The 10,243-nt window shown below is 43.1% G+C and overlaps 1 protein-coding gene across 2 annotated transcripts in view; it reads left to right on the top strand.

Annotated features, from left to right (window-relative positions):
* Window positions 1-10,243, top strand: part of pdgfd (platelet derived growth factor d) — a 123,188-nt gene that overhangs the window by 54,027 nt on the left and 58,918 nt on the right. The window lies entirely within an intron of this gene.

The raw sequence follows: 10,243 nt of genomic DNA, 5'->3' as shown, positions 1-10,243 counted from the left end.
AGGAAGTCCTGAAACAGGTGCCGCAAATGCAAAAGCAGACCAACGACCGGCTGATGTGACATTTGTGACGCTGGACGAAACACCTGGCAAAAGCTTCGCAAAGCAAAATGTGAGTAGGCCTACTCACTATTGGGAAAGCAAAGGGGCTCGACCCAAAAACAGAGATAAAATACTAACTTCAACACCAGTGCGGTCTGCTGCTGCCAGACCAACTTTTTCAGGGCAGCCCATAAAACTTCAAAATCGATTTGAGTGCCTTGAACAAGTGGAACCAGTTGCTCCCAGAATAAAAACTGAACGTACACCGCATTGGAATAACAAGAACAAAGTTAGACGGCAGCTGCCTGCCTCTCCTACAACACTTGTTGTTGGTGATCTGAGTGTGAAAAATATCGGAAATGGAACTTTTAAAGTGTCCTGTCTGCCCCATGCATCCGTACGTGAGACCAAGGACAGTATCCCACAATTGGTGTCTGACCACAGATCTATTGATCGCCTTGTTGTTCACTGTGGGGCAGCGGATCTGTTCAAAGAGCAAATAACTGTCAAAAAGGATTTTAATGACTTATTTTCAACTCTAAAAGATCTGAAAATTCCATTCTTCATCAGCGGGCCAATACCAGCACCATGCTATCGCGACTTTGCGTTTTCGAGATTAAATTGCTTAAACACATGGCTGTCAAGGACATGCAGATCCAACGGTATCAGCTTTGTTGACAATTTCGACCGTTTCTGGAGACGCACTGTACTTTTCAAAAAAAACAGTGCAGAACTGAGTTGGACCGGCGCCAAAGTGCTGACAGACCAGTTGGTTTACAGCATTGAGACCTTGGGCGCTGATAAGCGGCCTGTATCTGTATCCACTCAGACACAGGGGCATTTCAACAAGCCCTCTGTGCCTGTAAGTGTGCAAACTGAGCCACAGACTGGCGAAAGCACACACACAGATGACGTAGCCAAGTCCCTCTCTGCTCAAGTGGAAAACAACGGAACACACAGAACTCGCCACAAACTGAACCAGCTTTCGGAACAGCTGGAAGATCTGTCACAGAAACTGGCAGCAAGCCGCTCGCCGGAGATCAAGTGTTCACCTCCTTGTTGGACTGGCAAAATGCCATTGGCATCACCAATTCCACCTCCCAGGTCTGCCAAAAAGCGACTGTCCACACAGGAAATAGGAAATGTGGTTTCCTCAAAACCAAACTCACCCCCCAGATGTGGCGAAACGCAGCCACCAGCAAGCCCTGGCAACGGCGACAAAATGCAATCACCAATGGAATCACAACCTTCCCGGAACGACGAAACACCATCTTCATCTCCCAGACTGAGATTTCCAGAAACTATGGCGAGACTACTCCCCTATGCCAGATCTACCTTTTCTACCCCCAGACATTCCTACCAAGCCTCCTATGCGGATATTTCTCAAGGTCAACCTCATTCTACCCCAAAATCTAAAAGGATACTTCCATCCATGACTGCACCCAAAAAAGGCAAGGCCCCACAACCACCTGTCTGTGCTCTGGAGTACAGTAGTATCAGTGAGGATGACATGGTTTGAAAGCACAGTCTGATATCAACTGGGTCCCTACCCACATAGTAACAGTTGTTTTGAAAAATAAGCAGATAAGGGGACCCGTGGACAATCTTATTCCAGTTCTAACAACAAAACGAGGTCTCTTGAGGACACGCATACATTCCCCCAAGACGGCAAGCATGGGAAATCTCAGACTTGTCCCAAAAAAACTCACTACCACAGTGGAAATGCCTCCAATGCTCAATGCTAAATTAGCTTTACAGAATAGTAGATCTCTAAGGAACAAGCCTTTTGTTGTCAATGAGTTTATCTGTACCCACAACCTTGATTTTTTATTTTTAACTGAAACATGGCTGGAAAAAAAAATCCACTAGCTCTATCACACTTATAGAAGCAACTCCGTCACACTTTAATTTCATTAGTACAGAAAGGCAGAATAAACAGGGAGGGGGGATAGCAATTATTTTCAAGGCACTGTTTCAATGTCAAAAGACATCACTAGGTGAATTTTCATCTTTTGAATACTTAGCTGCAGTTCTAAAATGTTCTTCTGACATACTGTTATTGACTATTTACAGACCTCCAAGACTTTCTGCACCACTCTTCTTAGAGGAATTTTGGTGAGCTGTTGTCGAATGTTTGTGTGAACTATGATAGCTTGTTTATAGCAGGCGATTTTAATTTTTACGTGGACGACTTAGAGAATGTCTATGCTAAGGAATTTTTAAGTCTTATTGACATTTTTAGCCTCACACAGCATGTAACAGGACCAACACACAACCAAGGTCACACTTTAGACCTAATAATAACAAAAGGCCTTAATGCTTGTGCTAGTGTCAAAGACTATGGCTTTTCTGACCATTACTGCATTTTTTCTGATGTTTCTATGTACCCTCATGTTCAAAGGGAATCTGTTACAGTCAAAAAACGTATAATCAACTGTGAGACAGCCTCACTCTTTCAGCAAGCACTTTCAGAGATCCAAAGTCAAACCTCAGAGAGTGCAGATGATCTCATGGTTAATTTTAATTCAAGGATGACCCGTATTATGGATGTTATTGCCCCCGAAAAAATCAAAACAGTGGGACGTGAAAAAGCACCTTGGAGAAAGAATCCCACAGTTATATTGCTAAAGCAAGAATGCAGGAGGGCTGAAAGACAGTGGCGTAAATCCAAACTTGAAGTCCACTACCAAATCTATAAACACACACTCTCGAAATACAACCAAGAAATTTCTAAAGCTAGACAATCTTTTTTCTCTGACATAATTAACAGAAATATTAATAATGCACGTGTCCTGTTTGGCACTGTGGAAAAGCTAGCAAGGCCCCCAAATCTAATGCCCTCTGAGTTCCTCTCAGTCAGCAAATGCAATGAGTTCGCATCCTTTTTCAAAGGAAAGATTGAAAAAATACGTGCAAACATACTCACACATGTGCAACCGACCCAAGATTCAGACCAGCTTGCTATGGTGAAGTTAAATCCTAACCTCATGAGAAATTTTCATTTAGTTGATGTGGACATTCTTAATAGAACGGTACAAAGTCTTAGCTCCTCTACATCTGACTTAGATATTTTACCAACAGCCTTCTTCAAATCCATCTTAAATCTAATATCATCAGATGTACTTCAGATCATCAACACCTCACTACAAACAGGCATATTCCCAGGCTGTCTGAAAGAAGCAGTTGTGAAACCCTTACTGAAAAAGAACAACCTGGATGCACTGGTACTAAACAACTATAGGCCCATATCCAATCTACCATTCATGGGTAAAATAATAGAGAAAATTGTTTTTAACCAATTAACTGCTTTTCTAATCTCTAATAGCCATTTTGATAAGTTTCAATCAGGTTTCCGTGCCTACCACAGCACTGAAACAGCTCTTATTAAAGTTATGAATGACATAAGATTGAATTCTGATGCTGGCAAATCATCCGTCTTGGTACTTCTTGATTTGAGTGCTGCTTTCGATACAGTTAATCATTCTATACTACTACATAGACTGGAACACTGGGTTGGCTTTACGGGCATAGTGATCGACTGGTTAAAATCGTACTTACAACAAAGAAGTTTTTTTGTCGCCATTGGAAGACATACTTCATCACCAATGTCTCTGGATTGTGGGGTCCCCCAGGGCTCCATTCTGGGACCACTACTGTTCAATCTGTATATGTTGCCACTGGGACACATTATCGAGAATAACTCCATAAATTACCATAGCTATGCGGATGATACCCAGCTCTACTTATCTATGTCCCCAAATGACTATAACCCCCTTGAATCACTCTATCATTGCATGGACCAAATTAACAAATGGATGTCTCACAATTTCCTCCAGCTGAACACAGATAAAACTGAAGTAATTTTATTTGGGAAAAGAGAGGAGAGACAAAAGATTGACTATCCTTGAAACGAAGGGACTGAAAGCAAGGGAAACAGTTAAAAATCTTGGGGTCCTCATTGACAGTGACCTAAACTTCAACAGTCACATGAAAGCTATTACTAAGTCTGCATTTTATCACATAAAAAAACGTCTCTAAATTTAGGGGCCTGATGTCTAAACATGATCTGGAGAAGCTAATACATGCCTTTATTTCTAGTAAAGTTGATTACTGTAACAGTCTTTTTACTGGCCTCCCCAATAAAACCATTAAACAGCTTCAACTTGTACAAAACGCAGCTGCAAGGGTTCTTACAAAGACTAGGAAGTTCGACCACATTACTCCAATTTTAAGATCGCTGCATTGGCTCCCAGTAAGCTACAGAATTGATTTTAAGGCTATGCTACTTGTGTTTAAATCACTAAATGGAATGGGACCCACATATCTACTGGATATGTTTCAGCTGTATGCACCAACTAGGTCACTAAGGTCAACGGAGAAGAATTTGCTGGTGATTCCAAAAGTCAAAACAAAGTGTGGAGAGGCAGCCTTTAGCTTCTATGCTTCAAAGCTTTGGAACCAGCTTCCAGATGACATACAAAATGCACCCACTATTGATAGCTTTAAATCTAGACTCAAGACAAAGCTGTTCTCAGATGCTTTCCCCTAGCTTAAATTACTTATTCTTATTATTTTTATTTTTTATTTAATTTGTTTCATTTTATTTTATTTTATTATTATTTTTACCTTATGTTTTATCTTAATGTTTTTAAATGCTTTTTGACTCTAATTCATTTCCTTCTTTCTTCCCTGTTTCCTTTCATTTACATTTGTTAACTTTGTGAAGCACATTGAGTTGCACCTGTGTATGAAATGCGCTATATAAATAAACTTGCCTTGCCTTGCCTTGCCTTGTGTGTGTGTGTGTGTGTGGGTGTGTGTGTGTGTGTGTGTGTGTGTGTGTGTGTGTGTGTGTGTGTGTGTGTGTGTGTGTGTGTGTGTGTGTGTGTGTGTCTGTGTGTGCGCGCGCCTGCGCGTGCGTGTGTGTTCAACTGAGATATGAGGAGGAATGTCCTTAGGGTCTGTGTGGACAGTTCACAACAGAACATGAATGTGGACTGATAGGAGAAAACACACACACACACACACACACACACACACACACACACACACACACACACACACACACACACACACACACACACACACACACACACACACACACTTTCTCTCCCTACCGTTTCCCTTGCCTTAGATGAATCAAATTGCACATGTGTACAATATTGAGCTGTTTACTACAGTACCAAGTTGTACTATGTGGCAAAATGTGGAGGTCAGGCAATCGGAGTGGTAGCCTGGTGACATGGGATATATGTTTTAGTGTATGTTCATATGTGACACTGCCGTGGTATTGACATGTGTGACATGTGACAATACCATATGTTGCTTTTGGAATTGGGCTACCTTTAGGCTATATACAATGGTTCAGTAACTCGATCAAAAACATTTATTTCTCCTTTTCCTGCTCCTTCCCCTTCTCCCTCCCACGCCTCCCTCTCTGCCTCTCTCATCCTCTCTCTCCCTCTCCCCTTCTTTCTTCTACACGAGTGTTGAAGTATTGTTATGGTGTGTTTGTAGGGCCCGTACCCATTATCTGTCATAACTTTGGCCAAGTCCAAAACCCCCACCACAGAGTTTACACAGTCCAACCACAACTCCACTCCCTATGAGAGCACGCACGCACGCACGCACGCACGCACGCACACACACACACACACACACACACACACACACACTAACTAATGGGTCCTTGGCCTCGGTTTGCCGTTACAGTATCCTTCGCAATTAGCTCATCCCTCTACAATGTCAGAGCCCTGAGTTTAGAATAGCTGCGGTTTCTCCTTCAGCGGTTTCTTGTATCACAATCCCACCCACTACACCCAGCCCCCCCCGCCCCCAACCCACTCCATCCCACCCTGGGTCAAATGTGCACTTATCACATCCAAGGTGACCTCCCTCCCTCCTTCCCTTGCTCACTCGCTCTAACTACACATTTACATTTTTGCTGTGTTAATTCAACACCCAAATACTCAAATTCAACTCGCATAGTGTTACTGTCTGCTACTCCTATACTCTCTAAGAGCTGAATTGACACGACAAACTGTACAGTCCAAGAATTCCTCCTCATCCTGCCAGATTCTTCCAGACCTCTCTCTCTCTCTAGCAATCGATGTGTTGCATCATGCATAAATGAAGGGTGCTGTGCAGAAGTGCAAAACGAGAGGAGACTTTAATTGGGGAAGTTTATTAAAAGCTTTTTGTGCTCGCTCGGCAAGCATTTAAGCTCGTATGAGAGAATGAGGCACTTACTCTGGAGCCTGTGCTATACTTAGTGGAAGGAAAGGGAGAAAAAAAAAACAAAGCCAACTAAACAAAAGGGACGTGTGATGCATTGATGCAGAGTCTTGTTAGCATTCATTCCACTTGTTTAGCTTCTAAAGTGGAGTGATGGAAGTGAAGTACTGAGGGTTGCCGTGCAGCAGAGTAAAGGGACCTGGGGTGCATTTCTGGAAAGCATAGTGGTTAGCAGTTAGCAACTTCTGTAGTTGCCAATGGGAAATTGCATTGCAACCAACAAAGTAGCTAACTTAGTTAGCAACTATGCTTTCCTGAAATGCACCCCTGCCTGGCTCTGATGCTGAGCTCTGAGCTCCCGGAGGACAGATTTTGTGACAAATTTACATAGACGGTGTCGTAATTACAAGCTTGGAATTAAGGTAACATGTCTACCAACTGTACTCAACAGCACCACAGATGATTTTGTCACAATTCTGCAATTTTTCACTTTTGACCAATTTGGGGCTCCCTGACAGGTGGGGTCCCCTAGGCTGCAGCCATAACTAGTTTGTGCATTAATCTGGCCCTGTATGTGAAGACGACTGCTCTATGCCGCTCAGAAGCGTGACAGTCAAAGAGGGTAGGTTGAAAGAAGTTGGACACATTTGTGGAGCTATGGAAACTATTCATTTTGGATGAAAGGCGTTTCCTTTTGGACGAGGTGTTCATTTTGGATGAAAGACATTTCCTATCGAATGAGGAATGTCTCATCCAAACGGAAACATCTTTCATCCAAAATGAATGAAAAGGTGCTTATGTAATTACGCTCCCTTGGCCATCATTACATTGATGAATTATAACCCTCACAGAAAAGTCCAATGTGACAATTGACACTTAGATGTTCTGTCTCTCAACAGAGACCATTGTCTCCAGGCCTGTAGTTTTATTTTGATTGTGAATTGCCTACAGAAACCACAAGGGGAGCTGAAGCATAGCAGGAGAGAACACCTCTCTCTCTCTCTCTCTCTCTCTCTCTCTCTCTCTCTCTCTCTCTCTCTCTCTCTCTCTCTCTCTCTCTCTCTCTCTATCTCTCTCTCTCTATCTCTCTCTCTCTCTATCTCTCTCTCTCTCTCTCTCTCTCTCTCACTCTGTCTTGTTTGAGCCCCTTGATTGACAGCTGTCAACAGTCGACAGTCAAACAGGTTGTGTTTTTTAAGACGTGACGAATGTGAAAGGCTTGTTTAGATGTGTCACTGTGGGTGGCTAATCTGTGATGACTGGCAGGTGCTTTGATGAGCTGTGGTGGCTGTGGGTAATGGTGGTGGTGATGGGGTTGGTGGGGCAGAAGTAACCCACTTTGCCTGTCTTTGTATACATGGGGTTTCTTGTTTATAAACAAGGTGTTGTGAGGAGGGAGGGGCAAGACACTGGCAGCCAAACACATGATCTATTTTCTTGACTGACAGCAGTTTCCAACAATCAGAGATTGAGTTGTGCGCAGTCAGTAAAAGGGAGGTCATTTGCGCTCTAACCTTCTTGGTGCGTCCAGTCCAGGACGGTATACAATGTAGAGTAAACTGGTCCACTTCGGAAAGACTAGGCCAGGGATGACTGGAGCACTCAGATACTTTTTAGTATTTTATTGTGGTGAAAACAGAATGACTGACGTTTCGACGCTGTGTGCGTCTTCTTCAGAGTCAAACCATACTGACTTCACTGACCACTTGTGCGCAGTCAGGTTCGCGCAGCCAGTGGAAAACAAAAATGTAGAACCCTTCTATGTATTGTAGCAGCAGAGACAGATCCAGCCACGGCTGCTGACCGCTTTGGCTGGGCCCAGGACAAAGTCATCTGAAGGGGCCTCCTGACCCAAGACAGTTTAATGAGAACTTGCCCCAGGGCCAAGGACAACTGACCCCTTTGCACCCCCCCCCTCCCCTCCCTGGATCTTCCTTTGAATCCCCTGCTGACATCAGGTAATTAGCGGAAGGTCTGTGACTTAATGCTACTTTCCTGCTGCCACTTTTTCTTTTCGCCTTTTTCTTTTCGGCTTCTTTCTTTGTGTCTGACAGCATGTGCAAAAATGGATTGAGGCAGTAAAGAGCAGGGTCATCATTTTGAGCTTAGCCTCAGAAACTCTGCCCTCTGAGCGAGAGAGAGAGAGAGAGAGAGAGAGAGAGAGAGAGAGAGAGAGAGAGAGAGAGAGAGAGAGAAGAGAGAGAGAGAAGAGAGAGAGAGAGAGAGAGGAGAGAGAGACAGAGAGAGAGAGACAGAGAGAGAGAGACAGAGAGAGAGAGACAGAGAGAGAGACAGAGAGAGAGACAGAGAGAGAGACAGAGAGAGAGACAGAGAGAGACAGAGACAGAGAGAGATACATACAGTCCTTCTAATGGCATTTGAGTATTAGTAACTGCATAACAACCACTATATATGTAAATTTCTCCAGCTCGACTGAAATTAGCCATTCTGCGCATGGTTGCCTCCCACTTCACATTTTGCATACTGTTTCAAGGAGGTCAGCGGGCTCTCCTGGGGGACTCGCGTGATCTGTGTTGATTCCACTGCACCAGCCATGAAAACTAAGCAGAGGAGTGCCAGGAATGGCAGCACATACACAGTGTATTCCCTACACACATATGCAGTATACAGTATAGAACATTGTACAATTATACATAAAAAAGTGAACAGTTGTGTGTAATGGGTGCCATTTCACATTGCTTGGCAGTCCCTGTCTCCCTCTCAAAACCTTAAGCAGTTAAGCTTCTGACTGAGCTAGCAGCCAGACTTTTTGCAGTATATAGCCCCTGTCCATAGCTCTTACTTGGTACACAAATGAGTGCGGGTTTGAGACTGTGTTGCTATTTCATCTCTTTGTTTGTCATGATCTGCTCGCCATGTACTGTATATTGAGACTAATTGCCAAGCTCTTTAACTTTCGGTGTAGTACTCCAATTAAGCATATATTGCGGCTATGCACAGCCACTGTAGGCCTTGATGATTGCATTTCATGACCCCACGATGGGTGATGTCAGCCTTTTACATTGCAGAAAAAAGTACTCAAAGCTCATCCTGCTTGTCCAGTATTTCATCCTCCAGGCAGGAGCAGGCTTCAAAAGCATGTGGGTTGAAAGAGACGTTTTGAATAGCTTACCCTGGGAACAGACAGCCAAGCATTGAAGGTGTGGAAAGTGGTCCAAGTAATTGACTTTGTATGGAAGAACAAAAACCAAAAAGGTCGGCGTCTGCGCCTACACTTTTGACCCGTGTATTGCTTTGTGCGTCCGCTCCCAAAAAGTAGTAATCACTTGAGGTAATGAAAAAAGGAGGCGCACACAAGGCTTGTCTGAAAAATATATGGGTGGTTGACGTTTAAAGGCGTAACGCAAAAAAAAAAAAAAAGTTTTTCAAATTCCTGAAAAAAATGATGGATAAAAATTGGAAAAAAATAGAAAAAAATAAAGAACTTAGTGGTCTGTGGAATTTCACCTTATTTTTGCCATTTTTGGGAAAATGTGTCCTGCATCAACACATAGCATAGGCATGTCACACCGCAGGAAAATGGAGTCACACCACAGGGAATTCACTGCATTATGGCCATTTTAATCCTTTTGTATACATGACTGACATCTGAGCTCATGCTAACTTGATAATGATATTGTGTTTAATCTTAATATGTGTTTTCATTTTAAAAAAAACTTTTTTTCCTCCTATAAGAGCAGTCACACCACAGGACACCATAAAATGAACCTAAGCATTGTGTGACAGAAAAATTGCAATATGAAGACATATTAAGAGGCTAAGAGTCACCTTAAACTTCCACAGCAATCTCCGATAACTGAGGTACTGACTGGTTAGGAGCCAGTCTTTAAGACCCTTGTAGTTGGCCTTGCAGCTGCCCATTCACAAACATTGACATACATGTCACCCCACAGGACGCAATTTGTGTTACGAAATTGAATTTGTAGTTAATATTACTGTCTTGAGTTTT

This window comes from Engraulis encrasicolus, chromosome 8, assembly GCF_034702125.1.
Source record: "Engraulis encrasicolus isolate BLACKSEA-1 chromosome 8, IST_EnEncr_1.0, whole genome shotgun sequence".
Taxonomy (NCBI): domain Eukaryota; kingdom Metazoa; phylum Chordata; class Actinopteri; order Clupeiformes; family Engraulidae; genus Engraulis; species Engraulis encrasicolus.
The sequence above is the reverse complement of the archived record's forward strand: the minus strand, read 5'-3'. Positions and strand labels throughout refer to the sequence as shown.